Genomic DNA, 24,279 nt, shown 5'->3' with positions numbered 1-24,279 from the left:
CACTCTCCCTCTCTCTACACACTCACTCTCCCTCTCTCCACACTCAGTCTCCCTCTCTACACACTCAATCTCCCTCGCTACACACTCCCTCTCCCTATCTCCACACACTACCTCTCCACACACTCCCTCTCCCTGTCTATGCACATTCACTCTCCCTCTCTACGCATTCACTCTCCCTCTCGACACACTCCCTCTCCCTCTCTCTGCACACTCTCTCTCCCTCTTTCTAAACACTCACTATCCCTCTATTCACACTCACTCTATTCACATTCACTCTCCCTCTATACACACTCCCTCTCCCTCTCTCCACACACTCCCTCTCCCTCTCTCTACACCCTCACACTCCCTCTCTACACACTCCCTCTCCCTTTCTCTACACACTCCCTCTCTACACACTCACTCTCCCGGTCTACACGCTCCCTCTCCACGCACTCCCTCTCCCTCCACACTCACTCTCCCTCTCTATACACTCACTCTTCATACACACTCCCTCCTCATCTCTCTACACACTCACTCTACAGACTCTCCCGCTCTATACACTCAATCTCCCTCTCTCTACACACTCCCTCTCCCGCTCTCTACACACTCCCTGTCTACACACTCCCTCTCCCTCGCTACACACTCACTGTCCCTCTCCACACACGCATTCTCACACTCTACACACTCACACTGCCTCTCTACACACTCACTCTGCCTCTCTACACACTCACTCTTCCTCTCAACACACTCACTCACACTCCCTCTCTACACACTCCCTCTCTACACACTCCCTCTCTACACACTCCCTCTCTACACACTCACTCTCTACACACTCCCTCTCTACACACTCCCTTGCTACACACTCCCTCGCTACACACTCCCTCGCTACACACTCCCTCTCCCTCTCTCTACACACTCCCACTACCTCTCGACACACTCCCTCTACCTCTCTACACACTCTCTCTCCCTCTCTACACACTACCTCTCCCTCTCTCTGCACACTCCCTCTCCCTCGCCACACACTCACTCTCCCTCTCTACACACTCACTCTCCCTCTCTACACACTCGCTCTCTCTGCACACTCACTCTCCCTCTCCACACACTCACTCTCCCTCTCTCTACACACTCACTCTCCCTCTCTACACACCCACTCTCCCTTTCTCTACACACTCACTCTCCCTCTCTACACACTCACTCATCCCTCTCTCTACACACTCCCTCTCTACACACTCACTCTCCCTCTCTCTACACACTCACTCTCACTTTACACACACATTCTCTACACACTCCCTCTCCCTCTCTACACACACTCTCCCTCTCTACACTCAATCTCCCTCTCTCCACACTCAATCTCCCTCTCTACACACTCAATCTCCCTCTCTACACACTCAATCTCCCTCTCTACACACTCAATCTCCCTCGCTACACACAATCTCCCTCGCTACACACACCCTCTCCCTCTCTCCACACACTCCCTCTCCACACACTCCCTCCCCCTGTCTATGCACATTCACTCTCCCACTCTACGCATTCACTCTCCCTCTCTACACACTCCCTCTCCCTCAATCTACACACTCCCTCTGCCGCTCTGTACACACTCACTCTCCCCCTCCCTACACACTCCCTCTCCACACACTCCCTCTCTACACACTCCCTCTCTACACACTCCCTCTCCCTCTCTCTGCACACTCCTAACCCTCTACACACTCACTCTCCCTCTCTCCACACTCCCTCTCCCTCTCTCTGCACACACCCTCTCCACACACTCACTCGCTCTCTCTACACACTCCCTCTCCCTCTCTCTAAACACTCACTATCCCTCTATACACACTCACTCTCCCTCTCTACACACTCCTTCTCCCTCTCTACACACTCACTCTCCCTCACTACACACTCACTCTCACTCTCTACACACTCACTCTCACTCTCTACACACTCACTCTCACTCTCTACACACTCACTCTCAATCTCAACACACTCACTCTCACTTTCTACACACTCACTCTCACTCTCTACCAACTCTCCGTCTCTACACACTCACTCTCTTTCTACACACTCACTCTCACTCTCTACACCCTCACTCTGCCTCTCTACACACTCTATCTCCCTTTCTCTACCCACTCCCTCTCTACACACTCACTCTTCCTGTCTACACGCTCCCTCACCACACACTCCCTCTCCCTCTCTCTACACACTCACTCTCCCTATCGACACACTCCCTCTCCCGCTCTCTACACACTCACTCTCCCCCTCTCTACACACTCCCTCTCCACAAACTCGCTCTACACACTCCCTCTCCCTCTCTCTGCACACTCCCTCCCTCTACACACTCACTCTCCCTCTCTCCACACTCCCGCTCCCTCTCTCTGCACACACCCTCTCCACACACTCACTCGCTCTCTCTACACACTCACTCTCCCTCACTCTACACACTCCCTCTCCCTCTCTCTAAACACTCACTATCCCTCTATACACACTCACTCTCCCTCTCTACACACTCCCTCTCCCTCTCTCAACACACTCCCTCTCCCTCACTCTACACCCTCACTCTCCCTCTCTACACAGTCCCTCTCCCTTTCTCTACACACTCCCTCTCTACACACTCACTCTCCGTGTCTACACACTCCCTCTCCACACACTCCCTCTCCCTCTCTCTACACACTCACTCTCCCTCTCTATACACTCACTCTTCATACACACTCCCTCCTCATCTCTCTACACACTCACTCACTCTACACACTCTCCCGCTCTACACACTCAATCTCCCTCTCTCTACACACTCAATATCCCCCTCTCTACACACGCTCCCTCTCTACACACACCCTCTCTACACACACCCTCTCCCTCTCTCTACACACTCACTCTCCCTCGCTACACACTCATGCTCTCTCTACAAACTCACTCTGCCTCTCTACACTCTCACTCCCTCGCTACACACTCCCTCGCTACACACTCCCTCGCTACACACTCCCTCGCTACACACTCCCTCGGTACACACACCCTCGCTACACACTCCCTCGCTACACACTCCCTCGCTACACACTCCCTCGCTACACACTCCCTGGCTACACACTCCCTCTCTACACACTTACTCTCTACACACTCCCTCTCTACACACTCCCTCTCTACACACTCCCTCTCTACACACTCCCTCTCTACACACTCCCTCTCCCTCTCTCTACACACTCCCTCTCCCTATCGACACACTCCCTCTACCTCGCTACAAACTCTCTCTCCCTCTCTACACACTCCCTCTCCCTCTCTCTGCACACTCCCTCTCCCTCGCCACACACTCACTCTCCCTCTCTACACACTCACTCTCCCTCTCTACACACTCCCTCTCTCTGCACACTCACTCTCCCTCTCTACACACTCACTCTCCCTCTCTCTACACACTCCCTCTCCCTCTCTCTACACACTCCCTCTCTACACACTCACTCTCCCTCTCTCTACACACTCACTCTCCCTTTCTCTAAACATTCACTCTCCGTCTCTCTACACACTCACTCTCCCTCTCTACACACTCAATCTCCCTCGCTACACACTCAATCTTCCTCGCTACACACTCCCTCTCCCTCTCTCCACACACTCCCTCTCCACACACTCCCTCTCCCTGTCTATGCACATTCACTCTCCCACTCTACGCATTCACTCTCCCTCTCTACACACTCCCTCTCCCTCTCTCTGCACACTCCCTCCCCTACACACTCACTCTCCCTCTCTCCACACTCCCTCTCCCTCTCTCTGCACACACCCTCTCCACACACTCACTCGCTCTCTCTACACACTCACTCTCCTTCTCTCTACACACTCCCTCTCCACACCATCCCTCTCCACTACTCCCTCTCCACACACTCCCTCTCCACACACTCCCTCTCCACACACTCCCTCTCCACACACTCCCTCTCTACACACTCCCTTGCTACACATACCCTCTCTACACACACCCTCTCTACACACACCCTCTCCCTCTCTCTACACACTCACTCTCCCTCTCTACACACTCCCTCACACTCTCTCTACACACTCACTCTCACTCTCTCTACACACTCACTCTCCCTCTCCCTACACACTCACTCTCACTCTCTCTACACACTCCCTCTCCCTCTCTCTACACACTCCCTCTCTACACACTCACTCTCGCTCTCTCTACACACTCACTCTCCCTCTCTTTACACACTCCCTCTCCCTCTCTGTACACACTCATTCACCCTCTCTACACACTCATTCTCCCTCTCTCTACACACTCACTCTCCCTCTCTACACACTCACTCTCCCTCTCTACATACTCACTCTCCCTCTCTCTACACACTCATTCACCCTCTCTACACACTCACTCTCCCTCTCCCTACACACTCACTCTCACTCTCTCTACACACTCCCTCTCCCTCTCTCTACACACTCCCTCTCTACACACTCACTCTCGCTCTCTCTACACACTCACTCTCCCTCTCTTTACACACTCCCTCTCCCTCTCTCTACACACTCATTCACCCTCTCTACACACTCATTCTCCCTCTCTCTACACACTCATTCTCCCTCTCTCTACACACTCATTCACCCTCTCTACACACTCACTCTCGCTCTCTCTACATACTCACTCTCACTCTCTACACACTCACTCTCACTCTCTACACATTCACTCTCACTCTCTACACACTCACTCTCACTCTCTACACACACTACCTCTCTACACACACTCTCACTCTGTACACACTCACTCTCACTCTCTACACCCTCACTCTCCCTCTCTACACACTCCCTCTCCCTTTCTCTACACACTCCCTCTCTACACACTCACTCTCCCTGTCTACATTCAGGAAGGGTATGGGTGACCAGGCAGAGCAACAGAGCTGGGCAGGTAGTGCAGGAATCTCCTGTGGCCATTCCCCAGCAAAACAGACATACCGCTTTGGATACTGTTGAGGGGAATGATCTCTCAGGGCGATCCACAGCCAAATTCGTTGCACCACAGTTGGTTCTGCTGCAGAGGGGAGGAGTAAAAAGTGTGGGAATGCAATTGTTATTGGGGATTCAATTGTAAGGGGAATAAATTGGTGTTTCTGTGGCCACAAACAAGACTCCAGGATGGCACGTTGCTTCACTATTGCTAGGGTCAAGGAGTTCTCTGAGCAGTTATAATAATAATAATCTTTATTGTCACAAGTAGGCTTATATTAACACTGCAATGAAGTTACTGTGAAAAGCCCCTCGTCGCCACATTCCGGCGCCTGTTCGGGTTCACAGAGGGAGAATTCAGAATGCCCAATTCACCTAACAGCGCGTCTTTCGGGACTTGCGGGAGGAAACCGGAGCTCCCGGAGGAAACCCACGCAGACACGGGGAGAATGTGCAGACTCTGCACAGACAGTGACCCAAGCCGGGAATCGAACCTGGGACCCTGGAGCTGTGAAGCAACAGCGCTAACCACTGTGCTACCGTGCCGCCCACGACATTCTGGAGGGGAGGGTGAATAGCCAGTTGTCGTGGTACATATCGGTACCAATGACATGGGTAAAAAAAGGGATGAGGTCCTAAAGGCAGAATACAGGGAGCTGGAAGGAAGTTAAGAAATCCGACCTCGAAGGTAGTGATCTCAGGATTACTACCAGTGCCACGCGCTAGTCAAAAAGGATATATCAGATTAGACACCAAAAGATGGTGTGAGGGGGTGGGTTTCAGATGCCTGGGGCGTTGTGGCCGGTTCCGGGGGAGCTGGGACCTGTACGAGTTGGGCAGGACCGGGTCTGATGTCCACTGGAGGGTGGGGGGGGGGGGTGAGGGGGTGAACTTGTTGTCACAGTTGGGGAAGGTTTAAAACAAGAGGGCAGGGGGATGGAAATCTATGTGAGGATTCAGAGCAGGGGGAACCAAGAACAAGAGAAAAAGACAGCAAGGAGAATAAGAAAAGTGACAGGCAGAGAAATCAAGGGCTTGTATCAGATAATGACATTGTAAAAAAATAGTAGGAACCAGTAAAGGAATATTAAGAGGACTGGCCTTAAGGTTTTGCACCTGAACACATTCAAAATACAATGGATGAATTAGTTGCGCAGATAAATGTAAAGAGATACAATATAGTTGGGATTACGGAAACAAGGCTCCAAGGTGACCAAGGATGAGAACTAAACATTGAGAGCTATTCTGTTTTTAGGAAGAACAGACAGAAAAGAAAAGATGGTGAGTTGCATTGTTGATTTAAGAAAGTATTGATACAATATTGAGGAAAGATGTTAGCACGACTTGGAATCTATATGGGTTGAGTTAAGAAACACCACGGTGCAAAAGCATTTGTAGGGGTGGTGTACAGGCCACCAAACTGCAGTGGTAATGTTGAGAATAGCATTAGACAGGAAATCAGAGATGCTTGCGGTAAAGGAACATCTGTGATTATGGGGGACTTTACTTTGCATATGGATTGGGTGACTCAAATTAGTCACAGTCCAATAAATAGAGGAGGAATTCCTGGAGTGTATACAGGATGTTTTTCTGGACCAATACACTGAAAAACCAACAAGGGAACTGGCCAACCTGGATTGGGTGTTGTCAATGAGAAAGGATTAGTTGGCAACCTAGTTGTGAGAGAACCTTTGGGGATGAGTGACCATAATATGGTAGAAATATTGATCAAGGTAAATACCGAGGTAGTTGATTCTGAGACCAGGGTCCTGAACCTCAGTAAAGGTAACTATGATGGTATGAAGCAAGAGTTGGCAATGATGGACTGGGAAACATTATTGAAAGGAAGGACAGCAGACAGCCAATGGCAAACATTCGAGGAACGAATAGGTGAACTCCAAAAGTTGTTTATTCCTGTTTGACACAAGAGTAGAAAGGGAATTGTGGCCAAACCACGGTTTACAAGGGAAATTAGAGATAGCATTAGATTCAAAGAAGAGACATAAAGTTGGCAAGAAAAAGCAATAGACTTGAGGATTGGGAGCAGTTTAAAATTCAGCAAAGGCAGACCAAGATATTGATTAAGAAGGGGCAAATACAATCTGAATGTAAGCTAGCGGAGAAGATAAAAACTTACTGTAAAAGTTTCTATAGGTATGTAAAGAGAAAAACATTTGTAGGCCCGTTACAGTCAGAAACGGGGGAATTCATAACAGGGTACTACAAAATGGCTGAGGAACTAAATTTGTACATTGCTTCTTTCTTCACAGTGGAAGACATGAATAATGTAGTGGACATTCTCAGAAACACAAGTTTCAGTGAGGAGCTGCAGGAAATCAATATTAGTGGGGAAATATTTTGGTGAAATTAATGGAATTGAAGGTGGATACATCTCCAGGGCCAGATAATCTTCAACCCAGAGTACTTAAGGAAGTGGCCCTAGAAATAGTAGGTCATTTGCCAAAATTGGTGAATCATTTGATCATCATGAATTGGTGGTCATTTTCCAAAATTCTTTGGATTCTGGAATTGTTCCTACATATTGGAGGGTAGCTAATATAACCCCGCTATTATATAGGGAGGTAGAGAGAAAACAGGGACCTAAAGACCAGTGAGCCTAACCTTGGTAGTAGGGAAGTTGCTAGAATCCATTATCAAGGATTTCATAGCCCAGCATTTGGAATGCAGTGGTATAATCAGACAAAGTCAGCATGGATTTATGAAAGGAAAATTATGCTTGACAAATCTACTAGAATTCTTTGAAGAATTATTTGACCAGGGAGACACAGTAGATGTGGTTTATTTAGACTTTCAGAAGGTTTTCAACAAGGTCTCATATAGCATATTACTATATAAAGTTAAAGCGCATAGGATTGCAGGTAGTGTCTTGAGATGGATAGAAAGCTGGTTAGCAGACAGGAAGCAAAAAGTTGGAATAAATGGGTCTTTTTCTGATTGACAGACAGTGACTAGTGGGGTACCGCAGGGATCTGTGCTCGGACCCCAACTGTTCACATTATATATTAATTATTTGGACAACGGAACTAAATGTACTATTACCAAATTTGCAGGTGATACAAAGTTGGGTTGGAGGGTGAGCTGTGAGGAGGCTGCAGAGATACTTCAGTGGGATTTTGGCAGGTTGAGTGACTGGGCAAATGCATGGCAGATGCAGTATAATGGGAATAAATGTGAGGCCATCTGTTTTGGTAGCAAAAATAGGAAGGCAGATTATTATTTGAATGGGTGTAAGTTGAGAGAAGTGGATACTCAGTGAGACCTTGGAGTCTTTGTGCATCAGTCGCTGAAAGTAAGCACGCAGGTACAGCAGGCAGTAAAGAAGGCAAATGCTAGATTGGCCTTCATAGCAAGATATGAATAGGGATGTTTTACTCCAATTGTAAAGGGCATTGGTGAGGCCACATTTGGATTATTGTGTGCAGTTTAGGTGTCCTTTTCTGAGGAAGGATGTCCTTGCTATGGGGGGAGTTCAGCGAAGGTTTACCAGACTGATTCCTGGGATGGCGGGACTGTCATATGAGGAGAGACTAACTCACTTAGGATTATATTCATTGGAGTTTAGAAAAGTGAGAGGGGATCCCATAGAAACTTATAAAATTCTAACAGGATTAGACAGGGTAGATTCAGAAAGAATGTTCCCGATGGTGGGGGAGTCCAGAACTAGGGGTGATTTTAGGACTGAGGTTAGGAGCAATTTCTTCACCCAGAGAATGGTGAATGTGTGGAATTCGCTACCACAGAAAGTAGCTGAGACCAAAATGTTGTGTAATTTCAAGAAGGAATTAGATTTAGCTCTTGGGGCTAAAGGGATCAAGGGATATGGGGGGAAGGTGTGATCAGGGTTGATCATAGTAATTGCTTTTACTTTCGATGTCTGTTTACTCTCTTGCGCCACACTCTCTCTCTCTCGCACTGCACCTTTGAGAATGGGCCCTAGAGGTGATGGGGTGGCTGAGGGCAGAGCGGTCTGCACTGTGAAGGTTGGTGTACGCCGCAGAGGGCAGGATCCACTAGGCCCCACCCAGGCACATTGCGAGCAGGTGATGGGTGTGAGCGAGCACTCAGCAGGCCTGAGTCCTCCAGCCCCTGCTTAACCGCCACCTCCTCGTCTTCCTCCCTGGAGAGGCTGCATGTTCCTCATTCCCCACCTCCAGCACGTCGCCCTGCCGCTGTGCCAGGTTGTGGAGGGCACAGAAGACCATCACAAAGTGAGCGACCCTCCGGGTGTGTACTGCAGAGCACCATCGGAGTGGCCAAGGCATTGGAAGCGCATTTTGAGCTGGTCCGATGCACCAATCGCTGGCAGCGCGGGTGACCACATGGGCCTCGTTATACCGGGTCTCCGCTTCGGTCTCCGGCCTCCGTACTGGCATCATTAGCCAGGTCCTAAGCGGATACCCCTTATCCCGCAAGAGCCAACCGGCCATCCTGGCGTGGTCGTCAAAGAGGCCGGGGATGTTCGACTGCCCCAGGATGTAGCTGTCGTGCACATTCCCTGGGAAGCATGCACACACGTGCATGATCTGCATGGGTGGTCACACATGAGCTGTATGTTCAGGGAGTGGAACTCCTTCCTGTTATCGTAAGGCACTCCCAGCTGGCCTGGTGTGTGCAAGGCAACCTGCGTGCAGTCTATCAGCCCCTGGACCTGGGGCATCCCTGCGATGGTGGAGAATCAAGTCGCCTGGGCATCTTGCTAGGCTTGGTCCATGTCAAAGTTGATGTAGTTTTCCGCCCGGGCAAACAGGGCATCTGTGATCTGTCGGATGCACCGGTGGGCTGTGGCCTGCGAGATTCCACACAGGTCCCCGCTGGAATCCCGCAATGATCCCTACGTTGTTATCGCCCGAAAAAGCCCCAAACCTCTCCAGTAAGCCCATGATTCTGCCCATGCTTTCTAACGGGTCTATCACGAGCAGCAATGGGTCATTGGCACACAGCGACACCCAGTTTCTCCCTGCCTCCCCTCTCAATCCCCCACCACTCAGCTGAGGCCCCAAGGGGTCAATTGCCAACGCGACCAATAACAGGGACAGTGGACACCCCTGCCTCATTCCCCTGTGCAACCCAAAATACCCTGTGCTCGTCTCATTCATTCGCACACTTGCCATGGGGATCGCAAACAGCAACTGAACCCACGCCACAAACCTTGGCTCATATCCACTCTACCCAGTCAAAGTCCCATTGACACAATCACCTCCGTCACTCGCGCCCCCGACGGGATCATAATGACGTTTAACAACCTCCTGATATTACGAGAGAGCTGTTTCCCCTTCACAAAGGACATATGATCTTCGAAATGAACGGTGGTACACCCCCTTCCATCCTTCTCACCAATACCTTTACCAGGACTTTCACATCTGTGTTCAACACAGCGAGATGGACCTAGAGCACCCCCTCATCCTCTCCAATAGAAGTACAAGGAGTGATGCCGAACAACAGCCGTTCCAGAGGCCGGAATGAGGCAAAAAGTGGCAGAAGTCAGGAGAAGCGAGTGACCAAGATGGCGGACCAACGAGGCGAAGGAATGCGCCGGAATGTGGCGACTAGGGGCTTTTCACAGTAACTTCTTTTGAAGCCTACTTGTGACAATAAGCGATTTTCATTCATTTTCTTTTTCAGAGCAGCCAGATCTCTTCAAGGGGAGGAGGGCGATGCCCTTGCCTTTGTTTCCCTAATTGCCCGCCGGAGAATCCTGCTCGGCTGGCGATCAGCAGCACCGCCCAAAAGCAGCAGACTGGCTGTCCGACTTGTCGGAATTCCTCCACCTGAAAACATCTAATTTGTCACCTGGGGGTGGGAAGAGGACGTCCAGAAAACGTGGGAGCCCATTAACCAACTTGTTCCAGGAGCTGTTCGTAGACAACAGCCAATAGAGCGAAGGGGGTGGCACTGACGAGTCACAGATTGTAAAGAGCGGGGGGGGGGGGGGGGGGGGGGGGGGGGTGTGGGGGGGGGGGGGCCATAAGAAGACCACGAGGCACAAGGGGCACAGCCGCAGGGTACTGACCCAAGGGCAAACGGAGGACCAGAGGGAGCAGCAATACCGCGGGGAAACACATGCCTGGGTCAACAAAGGCAGGCATCAAAAGAAGAATTAGAGATGGAAACAGGTAAATTTAATGTACAGCGAGCTTTGTTTCTGTGTACTTTGCCTTTTCATTTTTGCTCTTGTGTAATTATAACCGCACCTCGATTACCTTTTGTAAAATACTACACGCGGGTACGACACCTGTAACTCAACGTTTGAACTGAAACATGCAACATAAAATGCGGAAAACCAATAAAAAACATTCATAAAAAAACCCACAAAAAAACCCACAAAAAACCCATGCCCAACAGGTGGGGGGCAACCCCGTCGCAAACAGCTTCTAAAATTCCACCAGGAAGACATTTGGCCCCAGGTGCCTTACCCGGACTGCCCCCCCCCTCCCCCCGCACCGGGGTTGGCCCTTTACAGACCCTCATAAAAGCCCTCATTAATTCTCTCCGGATCCGACGTCACATCCCCCACCCTCTGTCCTCGCCTGAGGAATTTCCCTCGCTGCTGTCTATCGCCGCAGCTGCTGGGCCAACATATAACCTCGCCTCAACCCCACACTCATACTGCACCCCCACACCCGCCGCAGGCTGACCCACCGTCAAACTGACCATAATAGCCTCTTTGTGAATCTGGCATCGTCCCAATTAGGCGCAAACACATTCACACCAGAGTCCCCACTAGCGGCCTACTCACTATCACGAACCGCGGTCCGTCCCCCCACTCCCCGGGTCCCGTGAACCCCGTTTTCTTATTCAGCAGTATGCTGACCCCCCCGCGGACTTCGAGTCGAACCTCGAGTGGAACGCTTGCCCCGCCCACCCCTTCCTCTATCTCACTCGATCTTTCATCCGGAGATGCATTTCCTGTGGGAAAGTCACCGCTGCTCTCAAACCTTTCAAGTGCGGCGAACACCTGGGACCGTTTAACCGGCCCATTTATCCCGCGGACATTCTATGTCACGATTCTCGCTGGAGGTTTCCGCCTCCTCCCTCGAGACCGCCATCAGCATCTCTGGGCTCTGCGTCCCCCCCCATTCCCACTCTGAATCAGGCCCACCCAAGATGGCCCTCCCACGCTGGCTAACCACCGCAGCACCCCCCCCACCCCCTCACCCCCCTCCCTCCCAGCAACTCCACCTAACGGTCCTAACCCCAAAACCACTATCCCCCCCCTCTACCCATTCCACCTGCACCCCATCCACCCCCACCATTGCTTCTCTCCAGACCTGCTCCCCAGCCGCCCCCCCCGTACCCCGCACCCAACTCAACGTGAGAAACAACACCCCAAAATGGCCCCCATGCAGAGCATTTCGAGCCACCTCACTGCTGCACCCCACCCCACAACACCCTACATGCACTGTACATAACCAACAGAGTGCAGTACAATTAAACATGGCCCCCCCCCCCCCCTCCGAATAAAGCAGCAATTTAACTTCAATGCAAAATTATGTAACGAAATTGAACAGAGACAGAACTTCCACCCACGTTCCTCTTTCAGCGTCCCCCAGTTCATGTTCCTTAATAAATTAATTTGCCTCAGCCGGCATCCCAAAGTAATATTCCCGGCCCTCGAAAGTGACGCAAAGTTTGGCTGGGTACAACATCCCAAACTGAATCTGGTGCCAGTACAACACTGCTTGGCCTTGCAGAACCCCGCCCGTCTCTTGGCCAGCTCCGCACCAATGTCCTGATAAATCCGGATTCGGTTTTTCTTCCCAAATGCGATCCAGCAGCGCCCTGGTCCACCCCAGAATATTTTCCTTGTCCTGGAACTGGTGCATGCACACAATTACCACCCGCAGCATCCCCTGCTCTTGGCCTCTGCCTCAGGGACCTCTGAGCCCGATCAACCCTCCCGGGCCTTGTCCAGCATCTTCTCATCCACCAACCTGGCCAGCACCTTCCCGATGCACTCCATTGCACTCGCTCTCTCCACTCCCTCCGGTAGGGCCCACAATCCTCAGATTGTGCTGCCTGGGCCTGTTTTCCTGGTCCTCCGCCTTTGCTCGCAGTGCCTTACATATCTCTCCTCCAGGGTCGCCACCTCCGCTTCCAGTGACACAATCCGGTCGCTCAAGTTGGACGCCACCTTCTCCAACTCTTGGAGCGTCACCCCCTGCACCTCAGGCACTTTTCCACCCCTTCCAGAGTCCCGTGAAGAGGTGCCATTGCTCCCTCAATCGCATTCCACCAGTCACTCTGCATATCCTTACGCTGCTGCCGAAATTCATCCTTAATGAAGCTCATCAACTCCTCCATTGGCAACTTTCCAGTCAATGACACTTCCCTTCCCTCTTTGCCATTTTTCCAATTGACATTGCACCATGAGTCTCTGCCAACTCCTTAGCCAGGGCTCTCACTATGTTCTGTCGAGTTTGATACCCCCTGTAGACATGCCCATCCAGGGGAGAACTGATCCCCCCCCCCCCCCCCCCCCCCCCACTCTCCGCATAGCTTTGCTGTCGAAATTCCCCAAAGTTCGGTAAAGGAACCAAAACCACGGCTTCAAGCAGGAGTCACCCCGTGAGCGACCACTCACTCCATGACCGCCCCCCGGAAGCAGGACCACTCACTCCATGACCCGCCCCCCCGGAAGCGGGACCACTCACTCCATGACCGCCCCCCGGAAGCGGGACCACTCACTCCATGACCGCCCCCGGAAGCGGGACCACTCACTCCATGACCGCCCCCGGAAGCGGGACCACTCACTCCATGACCCGCCCCCCGGAAGCGGGACCACTCACTCCATGACCGCCCCCTGGAAGCGGGACCACTCACTCCAGTGACACGCCCCCGGAAGTCTCCAATCCTCGGCGCTGGTGATAGGAGCCAAAGCAGTAAAATTAAACTGGATTTCAAAAGCGACATCTAAGACTTGTGATTGCCAAGTGCCTTACTGCTGTGCATCTGTTGTTTTGATGTTTGAACTGCCACTGACATCCTCGAAAGAGCAACTGCGCGCGAGATGAAGTCCGTAGTGGGTTAGAACATAGAACATAGAACATACTAGTGCAGAAGGAGGCCATTCGGCCCATCATGCTGCACCAACCCACTTAAGCCCTTACTTCCACCCTACCCCCCGTAACCAATACCCCCTCCTAACTGTTTTGGTCACTAAGGGCAATTTAGCATGTCCAATCCACCTAACCCGCACATCTTTGGACTGTGGGAGGAAAACCGGAGCACCCGGAGGAAACCCACACAGACACGGGGAGAGCGTGCAGACTCCGCACAGACAGTGACCCAGCGGGGAATCGAGCCTGGGACCCTGGTGCTGTGAAGCCACAGTGCTATCCTCTTGTGCTACCCTGCTGCCCTTATCCTTGGACTTATCCTGTAGACGGTTTGCAGATTGGAGTGAATCTGGCTGATGATCAGGATAATAACATGCCTTTGTACAGCACACAATCTAGACATTCAAATCAGTGCGCGGCCAAGTGGACACCCCCATGTTTTCTTTAACTCACATTCACCGCACCTATTTGTTTAATTTCTTGTTAAAATCTGAACATCTTCCTTTCCATTACCCTGAAAGTAATCCGTTAAGTATGGAACAAAAAAGCTTGATGCCAGCTCTGCCGCTGGAGACTATCAATTGTCACAGCTTTGGAGAATGTGCCTTTTTCTCAATGGGCTCCCTCCCACCTCTCCATCCCATCCCCCAATTGTTCCTTCCAATTCCCTTCAACTCAGTGTGAACTTGCAATCTCTTGTGCGCAATCTTGTTAAGTGTCTTTTGAAAATTCATGTATTTCCGTCCTCTTCTGTCCATCACGCTATGACATGTCAAAGAACTTGGGCGGGATTCTCCGTCCGTCAGCCCCGTCTTCCGGCGCGCCCCCGCCGGCACGGGATTCTCCGTTCCCGCCGTCGGCCAATCGGGCGTGGGCGCATTGCCAGGGAAGTGGAGGGTCCCGCCGACGGAGAATCCCGCAGCTTGGATTTTGTTGATTGGGGAAGATCTGCTGTTCACAGAGTTTGCCGCGGATTCCTAACCCCTTTGTACATTTTTCTACTCCCTCACGGGAGTGAAGAGAGGAGTAGAAGGCAGGTGGAATAATCCAATCTCGGGGCCCAATCGCAAAATCTCTGTTGTATGAATTTTGAAGCAGTGCGAAGGGAAAATAAACTCAGGCAAACTGCCCACCCGTCTTGTCATGTTATTTACAACATTCCTCAACTGGAGCAATCAACTCTAATCTACTTTTCTTCTCCTTTCCATTTTGAATACTTCACCTGCACCAATTGTTTTCATTATTCATTCATGGGATGTATTAATTGCCCCTAAGAAGGTGTATGTGCACCCTCAGTGCTGTTAGAGAGGGAGTTCTAACTGATTTATTACTCATCTTCTGCCGTATCTATGCAGTTTCCGTGCCAACTGAACATGTGCACTTTGCATTCTCGAGCTTTCTGTGAAGCACATGCAAGATTAAAGCACAAGGGATTGGGGGTGATATATTGGCATGGATTGAGAATTGGTTAGCGGACAGGAGAGGGTAGGAATAAGTGGATCTCACAGTGTCGGGGTGGTGACAAGCGGAGAACCACAGGGATCAGTGTTTGGCCCCAGCTAGTCACAACAACAAATCAATGATTTGGATGAGGGAACCAAATGTAATATTTCCAAGTTTGCTGATGACGCAAATCTTTGTGGGTATTTCAGTGGTGAGATGGATGTTATGAGGCTTCAAGGTGATTTTACCAAGTTGAGTGAGTGGGTAAATACATGGCAGATGCAGTATAATGTGGATTAAGTCGGTTATCTACTTCAGACAGAGAAACAGACTGGCAGATTATTATTTAAATGGTGATAGATTTGAAATGTTGATGGATAAAGGGACCTGGGTGTCCTTGTAAACCAGTACAAGGAAAGAAAGCATGCAGGTATAGCAGTCAGGGAGACAAATGGTATTGTTATGGCCCAGGGTCTAGAGAACCCCATGGAGTTCATGGAGTTCACCTGACCCACAACTTTGAATAGATTGTGGTATGGGGAGCGCACTGCCCACTCTACAGGTGTGGTACAGCAGAAATGGAAAAGTATTTTTCAAAGCAAAACAATGTTTATTCTATGAACTCAAGTTAACCTTTTAAAACATGCAGTGAACATCTTAGCAACCATTAATTCAAATACAACCCCCAAAGAATACAACACTAAGTAAACCTTTAAGTTTCCTTTTGAACATCCATACAACTTAAAAACAAAACCTTTACCAGAAGCACATCAGGTTTACATTCACTACTGAGAACATTTATAATTCTGAATTCACCAAATGATCAAGAGCTAGTCTTTTGATGGCAGAGAGAACAACAGTACAGCTGCTCTGTCTGGCTTCAGCTCTAACACTGAAAACGAAACTAAAACACATCCTGCAGCAAACAGCCGAAAACGAAAGTAAAAAGCTGACAGACAGCCCAGCTCCACCCACTCTCTGACATCACTGCAGCAGTAAACACCCATTTCTTAAAGGTACTCTCACTACAGATATTTATATGCACACCCATTTATAAACACCCATTTCTTAAAGCTACTCTCACATGACAGTATGTTGGCCTTCATTGCAAGTTGACTTGAGTACAGGAGCAAGGATGTCTTACTGCAGCTGTCCGGGACCTTGGTGCAACTACACCTGGGGTACTGTGGGCAATTTTGATCGCCTTATCTATGAAAATATATACTTGCCAGAGAGGGAGTGCAGACTGGTTTCTGGGATGCTGGATTGCCGCATTAGGAGAGATTGGATGGACTGGACCTGTATTCACTGGAATTTAGAAGGATGAGAGGGGATCTAATTCAAACTTATAACATTAAGACAGGGGTGGTCAGACTGGACGCAGGTTGTTTCCCTTGGCTGGGGGGTATCTAGAACAAGGGGTCGCAGCCTCAGGATACGGGGTCGGGCATTTAGGTCTGAGACGAGGAGAAACGTCTTCACTCTGAGGGTGGTGAGCCTGTGGAATTCTCTACCACAGAACCTGGGGAGGCCAAGGCACTAAATGTATTTAAGAAAGAAATAGACTCTAAAGATGTCAAGGGGTGGGGTGTTGGGATCGAGGATCAGCCATGAACAGAGCAGACTTGAAGGGCCGAATGGTCTACTCCTGCTCCTATTTTCATTGTTTCTGCGTAGACGCAAAAGAAGATTCCAATGATATTCCTAGTGACTGCATACATCGAGTAGCCAATCAATGTAACTATTTGCAGATATGGACAGATGGTTAAGGGAAGCTTATTGCCTACAATGAACTGGCAGCATCTTGTCCTGTTTCAACTTCACTAGTTCATCTCAGTGTTGTCTCAATGCATTTATTCTGAAGTCTGTGCAGTGCTACGTAGCACAGCTACCCTGCATCCAGTATTGAGCGCCTCCCGATTGACACCCAGGGCTAGAAAGATGCCTCACTCCCCATAGAGCTGTTCATTGATGTTGCCTATGGCAGATGTCACCCAGGCGGCTCCCTGGAGAGCGTTGAAAGCTAAAACGACGAGTCTCCACGGAGATGGAGGAAATTCTATTTGAGGCAAGAGGTTTTTGTGGCAAATTGAAAGTGCTCGCTCTGCCACTTTTATCTCCTTGAAAAGCAGCGCGTCAGTAACGGTGGCACAATGTCTTGTGAACTGACATTCCCATCTCTGGAAAAATGCAAAGGTGTCCAATTGCCCAATACAATTTCCCAAGTTTTTCAATTGAGGAACTTGCGAAGGGATAAGTGCAGGACCTCCTCCAAAATTGAACAAAGAGTGAGAGGCAGATTGGATAAATCAGAAAAGAAGCTCGAATAATGAGCAAAGGAGGAAAAGGGGGCTGTTTGGTTCCCGGGATAGATGGAAGTTGAGTTGGGGATGCTGCGAGAGTTGATTCAAGAATACAGGGAGTGCTGGATGAGCAAAGACTAAGGTGCGTCTGCTTTACCGTCATCTCTCTTCATCGTCACAGCGATAATAGAGCTGCTGACTCTTATTTTCATTCTATCATAGGATGTGGGTGTTGCTGGTTGGGCCTAGAATCCCTATAGTGCAGAAGGAGGCCATTTGGCCCATCGACATGAGTGAACCAGCTGTATTTTTATGGCAATGAGACTTTTAATTCCAGATTATTTTACTGAATTCAAATTTCACCATCTGCCGTGGTGGGATTGGAACCTGAGTGCCCAGAACATTACCGTGAGTCTCTGGATTACTGATCACGTGGCTAGCAAGCTCATGGTTATGTGGTGATCATGTGGTGAGATTGACTCTGATATCAGGAAGACCACGTCACCTCATCCCTGTGCAGGAGATCTCGCCGTCTTGAGAGGGGCCGACATCCGTGAGTTACTGCACAGGCTCTCTGAAATTGAAATGGTTTTCACGTTGCACCAAAAAACATCTCTATGTCCAGCTAGAAGAAATCTCCATCTCAAGCTCAGCCTGTGGCATTCGCCCAGTTTTGGAGACGTCGCAATCCCCCCCCCCCCCCCCACGGCAATCCGCGATTCACGGAGAGCACACTGCGGGATGTCCTAAGACTGTCCAAGACAATCTGGTTCCCAGCTGATGGCTGTAAAAGACCATCAAGAGTGGTGGCCAAGGTAGCCTGGATGGAACTCCCCACAGAAGTGAGGGACTATGGGCTCCACCTGAGGGACTGGGCCCAGAAAGGAAGATTGACCTCCTTTGCACTGCAAGGGTGAGTTTGAGTGGAAGACTATCAGTAAGTGGATGAAAGGTGGGCAGAGATGGAGGGGGCAGTGAATGGTTAAGGGCTAGGACAGGGTTTGAAGTTTAGAGTTTCCCCTCAGTCTGTGTGTGTGTGTGTCTGCACCTTTTGCTATTTCCTGGGGGCAAGCTGACCCTTGACGGGACTAGGAGCCCATCTGGGAGTACTGGGATCTCCTCACCATCACAGGAACCTCACTCACTCTCTCTCTCCTTACTCTCGCAGGACCAAAAGGTCCCCAACGTGAGGGAGAGGCCCAAGACCAAGAGAGATTCAACCATTGCAGCGCTGGAGGCCCAGGAGCTGGCGGGGGGGGGGGGGGGGGGGGGGCGCAAGGTGGTCGGTCCAGACCTGATGGTGCGTTTGGATTGGCAGACGTGAAGTGGAAGGAGGAATTGACCCCCCCCCCCTTCCTCTGGTTACCGTGGCAACCTGCTGCACCCATTGATTCACCTGAGGAAGGAGCAGCGCTCCGAAAGCTAGTGACTCGAAACAAACCTGTTGGACTTTAACCTGGTGTTGGATGACTTCTTACTGTGCTCACCCCATTCCAACGCCGGCATCTCCACATCATGGCACCCATTAATGGCAGTGGACCTCGAGATCATCACTCTCGGGATTGTCTTTATGATTCATTTGCAGAGTCGAGTTTTGCAGAGAGTCATAACCAGTTCCATCTGACGCCCCCACCCCCACACCGGAGGACAGCAGTCTGGATATCTTTGAGGGCACAGTGTCACCCCTCACCTCTCCACCTAGCGCCAGTGCAGATGCACGCACCTCATTGTGCCTCGGCCTGTGGTCACAATCTGTTGAGGATCACACAGTCACACAGATGCAGATAAGGGAGGCAGGGATAGACAAGGCCGCTGTCAGTCAGTGGGAAACCCACCTGCTGAACCCAGGCTGATGGAGGGCCTTGGATAAGGGCCCCATGCTACCTCTTGGAGTTCCAGAGGCGAACAAAGGAAAATCTGACCATTTTTCTTGTGGCTTTAAGCAGACATGCGCGGGTGGTGACCATGGCATGATCTCTGCCGTGTCTCAGGTAGGAGAGCGCGCAAGCCGGATGCTGGCGCATCAGCTTCAGAAGCGGGACGCAGCTAGGGAGATCGGGGGAGTTAAGGACAGGGGAGGGAGTGTGGTGCGGAGTGGGGTTGGCATCAATGGGGTCTACAGGGACTTCAACGAGGAATTGTACCGATCCGAGCCCCCACGGGAGGAGGGAGGGATGGGCCGTTTCCTGGACCAATTGAGGTTTCCAAAGGTGGAAGAGGGACTGGTGGCGGGACTGGAGGCCCCGATTGGGCAGGAGGAGCTGATCAAAGTGATAGGAAGCATGCAGGCGGGGAAGACACCGGGGCCGGACGGTTTCCCGGTCGAGTTCGATAAAAAATATATGGAGCTGTTGGGCCCGCTGTTAGTTAGGACCTTCAATGAGGCAAGGGAGGGGGGGGCTTTACCCCCGACGATGTCCCGGGCACTGATCTCCTTGATCCTGAAGCGGGACAAGGATCCCCTGCAATGTGGGTCTTGCAGACCGATACGTGTGGGAGGTGCTGAAGAGGTTTGAGTTTGGGGAGGGGTTTGTCAGGTGGGTTAGGCTGTTGTATGAGGTCCCGATGGCGAGTGTGGCCACAAATAGGAGGAGGTCCGAGTACTTTCGGTTGCACCGAGGGACGAGACAGGGGTGTCCCCTGTCCCCCCTGCTCTTCGCACTGGCGATTGAACCCCTGGCGATGGCACTGAGAGAGTCGAGGAACTGGAGGGGGTTGGTGCGGGGTGGGGAGGAGCATAGGGTGTTGCTTTATGCGGACGAGCTGCTGCTGTATGTGGCGGACCCGGTGGGAGGAATGCCAGAGGTAATGAGGATCCTTAGGGAATTCGGGGACTTTTCGGGGTACAAGCTCAATATGGGGAAGAGCAAGCTGTTCGTAGTTCAGCCAGGGGACCAGGAGCGGGGGATTGGCGAGCTCCCACTAAAAAGGGCGGAGAGGAGCTTCAGATATTTGGGGGTCCAGGTGGCCAGGAGCTGGGGGGGCCCTGCATAGGCTTAACTTTACAAGGCTGGTGGAGCAAATGGAGGAGGAGTTCAAGAGGTGGGATGCGCTGCCGCTGTCCCTGGCGGGTAGGGTGCAGTCAATCAAAGGCTTTTTTCAGGCGGGTTAACAGGAGTATAATGGTGTTTGTGTGGGCGCGAGGGACTCCAAGGGTGAGAAGGGTGTTCCTGGAGCGGACTAGAGATAGGGGGGGGCTGGCGCTGCCCAACCTCCGTGGGTACTACTGGGCCGCCAATGCGACAATGGTGCGCAAGTGGGTGATGGAGGGGGAGGGGGCTGCATGGAAGAGGCTGGAGACAGCGTCCTGTGTGGGTACGAGTCTGGGGGCGCTGGCAACGGCGCCGCTGCCGCTCCCTCCAAGGAGGTGTACCACGAGCCCGGTGGTGGTGGCGGCCCTCAAAATTTGGGGGCAGTAGAGGCGGCATAGGGGGGAAGTTGGGGCCTCGGCGTGGACCCCATTACGGGGGAACCACCGGTTCGTCCCAGGAAGAACAGGTGGAGGGTTTTCGGGGTGGCACAGGGCAGGGATACGAAAGTTGGGGGACCTGTTTGTGGACGGGAAGCTCGCGAGCTTGGGTGAGCTGGAGGAGAAGTACGGGCTCTCCCCCGGGGAACACCTTCAGGTACTTACAGGTAAGGGCGTTTGCCAGGCGGCAGGTGGTGGAATTCCCGCGGCTACTGCCACACACAGTACAGGACAGGGTGCTCTTGGGGGGGTGGCTGGGAGTGGGGAAGATCTCGGAAACTTACCAGGTGATGCAGGAGGAGGAGGAAGCCTCGGTGGTGGAGTTGAAAGGTAAGTGGGAGGAGGAGTTGGGAGAGGAGATCGAAGAGGGGACGTGGGCTGTTGCCCTAGGGAGGGTGAGCTCTTCCTCTTTGTGCACGAGGCTCAGCCTCATACAGTTTAAGGTGCTGCACAGGGCACACATGACCGGGACAAGGATGAGCAGGTTCTTTGGGGGGGAGGACAGGTGTGTTAGGTGCTCAGGGAGCCCAGCAAATCACACCCATATGTTCTGGGCATGCCCAGCGCTGGGGAAATTTTGGAAGGGCATAGCGAGGACGGTGTCGAGGGTGGTAGGATCCAGGGTCAAACCAGGCTGGGGGCTCGCAATATTTGGGGTGGCAGAGGAGTCGGGAGTGCAGGAGGCGAAGGAGGCCAAAATTCTTGCATTTGTGTCCCTGGTAGCCCGGCGAAGGATTCTCCTTCAGTGGAAAGATATGAGGCCCCCAAGCGTGGAATCCTGGATCAGCGATATGGCAGGGTTCATTAAATTGGAGAGGATGAAATTCGCCTTCAGAGGGTCGGTACAAGGGTTCTTTAGGCGGTGGCAATCGTTCTTAGACTTTCTGGCAGAATGATAGACATTGGTCAATGGCAGCAGCAGCTCGGGGGGGTGGGGGGGGGGGGTTACTTTATTTTTGTTGATGTTATTTACACTGGAGTGTCTGAGGGGGTGTATACACCTGTTGTGTTAAGTCGGGGTGTTAATGTTAATTTATTATTTATGTACGGGGGAGGGGTTTGGGGGGTTGCTTTTTTAGATTGTGTTTTGTACTTAACCCTTTGGGTTCTTTTTTCTTTCTCATTTTGTTATTGATATTTTATGAAAACCTTTAATAAAAATTATTTTTTTTAAAAGGTAGGAGAGTGCGCCATATCTTCCATGGAGATGGAGTGACTGCCATAGAGAGGGAGGCCCAGTAGGCCCAGGATGCCTGATATCAGCTCGACCCTGCAGACCATCATTTGTGCCATCAGCTCTCCGCAGCTTTGGGCCAGCGGGAGCTATCCCTCGAGCTGCCCTCAAGGTGCATCTCGGTCAACAGGAAGCTGGGCGGTGCCACCTTGCACCTAGAGGCCAGGGCGAGACAGCCTGGCACACTCGAGGGTTCTGCTGAAGGCACTCCGAGTGTTGTTCTGAGTTCCCAGCCAGGGATCCCCAAGGCACTCCCAGTGTTATCCAAAGTTCCCAGCCAGTGATCCCCAAGGCACTCCCGGTGTTATCCCGAGTTCCAGCCAGTGATCCCCAAGGCACTCCCAGTGTTATCCAAAGTTCCCAGCCAATGATCCCCAAGGCACTCCCAGTGTTGTTCCCTTCCCCCCAGCCAGTGACCCCAACACCTCCAGTGGGCAGTGGCCGCAGAGGACTCTCTTGTGAGGGTGCAGGAGAAAAGTGTGGGTCAAAGAAGATGATATTTGGAACTGGAGGGAATGGCGTGCAGATGCGGTGACCAAGGGACACGCACAGCAAATTAAAATATTTTGGAGTAGACCCTACCATCATGAACCTTCTCGGCAGGGCAGTGGTGGGGAGCGTTATCATGTTTAGATGTCTGATCTGCAGTTGCCTGAAGAAATCAGGCTCTTTAACGGTACAGAGATTATTGAACCGGGCAGGATGGATATTTGAAGAGCAGATCCCTCTTGACAAAACCTGCTCTGGAAGAATTTTGATACAGTGTCATGAACAATGAGAATCACTCCTTGTCTCAGTATTCGTGCTAGTTAAGTTCAGGGAAAAGGCCTCGGATGCAGGATAACCGGCTCCTTAGCTTGCCTGTGTCCTTCTCCACAAGAACGTTTAAGAGGGATTTGATGGATGGATCAGGGTATGTACTCTGTGGGGAGACTCTGATTATTTTAATGCATTGGAAGAGTTTTTACTATACATTTAGTTAAAGAGAGATCTCTGTGACAGGGTCATTTCTTTCCTCTATTAACATTCATTAATGTGTCATTTTTTAAACAATCGAGCAATGTGCCAAAAAATGGATTTTGGTATGGCTAATGAAATGAAAAGAAAATGAATATGGCTTGGCTCATCCCGGCCTGGTGCTGCCAAAGGGAGCCCACCGTGGTCATCAAAGAGCACGCGGGGCAGCTGCCTGCTCCCAGCGCATCTGCAGAGGTGGGCGAAGCAGCTCGCCATAGCCTCACAGACATTGAGAAGCTTCCTTCCACGCAGTGAGGCAGCTCTGGTGTCCATATAATTGTGATGTGGAGATGCCGGCGTTGGACTGGGGTGAGCACAGTAAGAAGTCCTCCAACACCGGGACACAGAAAAGCTCTCCGTATACACAGGATCTGCTCAGACGAGGAGGAGTGTAACAGACATCTACAGACGTTGAAAGATGCCCTCGTACGAACGGGATGTGGCGCTCAACTCATCGATCGACAGTTCCAACGCGCCACAGCGAAAAACCGCACCCACCTCCTCAGAAGACAAACATGGGACGCAACCGACAGAATACCCTTCGTCGTCCAGTACTTCCCCGGAGCGGAGAAACTACGTCATCTTCTTCACAGCCTTCAACACGTCATTGATGACGATGAACATCTTGCCAAGGTCATTCCCCCACCCCCACTACTTGCCTTCAAACAACCGCGCAACCTCAAACAAACCATTGTTTTCAGCAAACTACCCAGCCTTCAGAACAGTGACCACGACACCACACAAACCTGTCATGGCAATCTCTGCAAGACATGCCAGATCATCGACATGGATACCACCATTACACGTGAGAACACCATCCACCAGGTACGCGGTACATACCCGTGCGACTCGGCTAAC

This window comes from Scyliorhinus torazame, chromosome 6, assembly GCF_047496885.1.
Source record: "Scyliorhinus torazame isolate Kashiwa2021f chromosome 6, sScyTor2.1, whole genome shotgun sequence".
Lineage (NCBI taxonomy): Eukaryota > Metazoa > Chordata > Chondrichthyes > Carcharhiniformes > Scyliorhinidae > Scyliorhinus > Scyliorhinus torazame.
The sequence above is the reverse complement of the archived record's forward strand: the minus strand, read 5'-3'. Positions refer to the sequence as shown.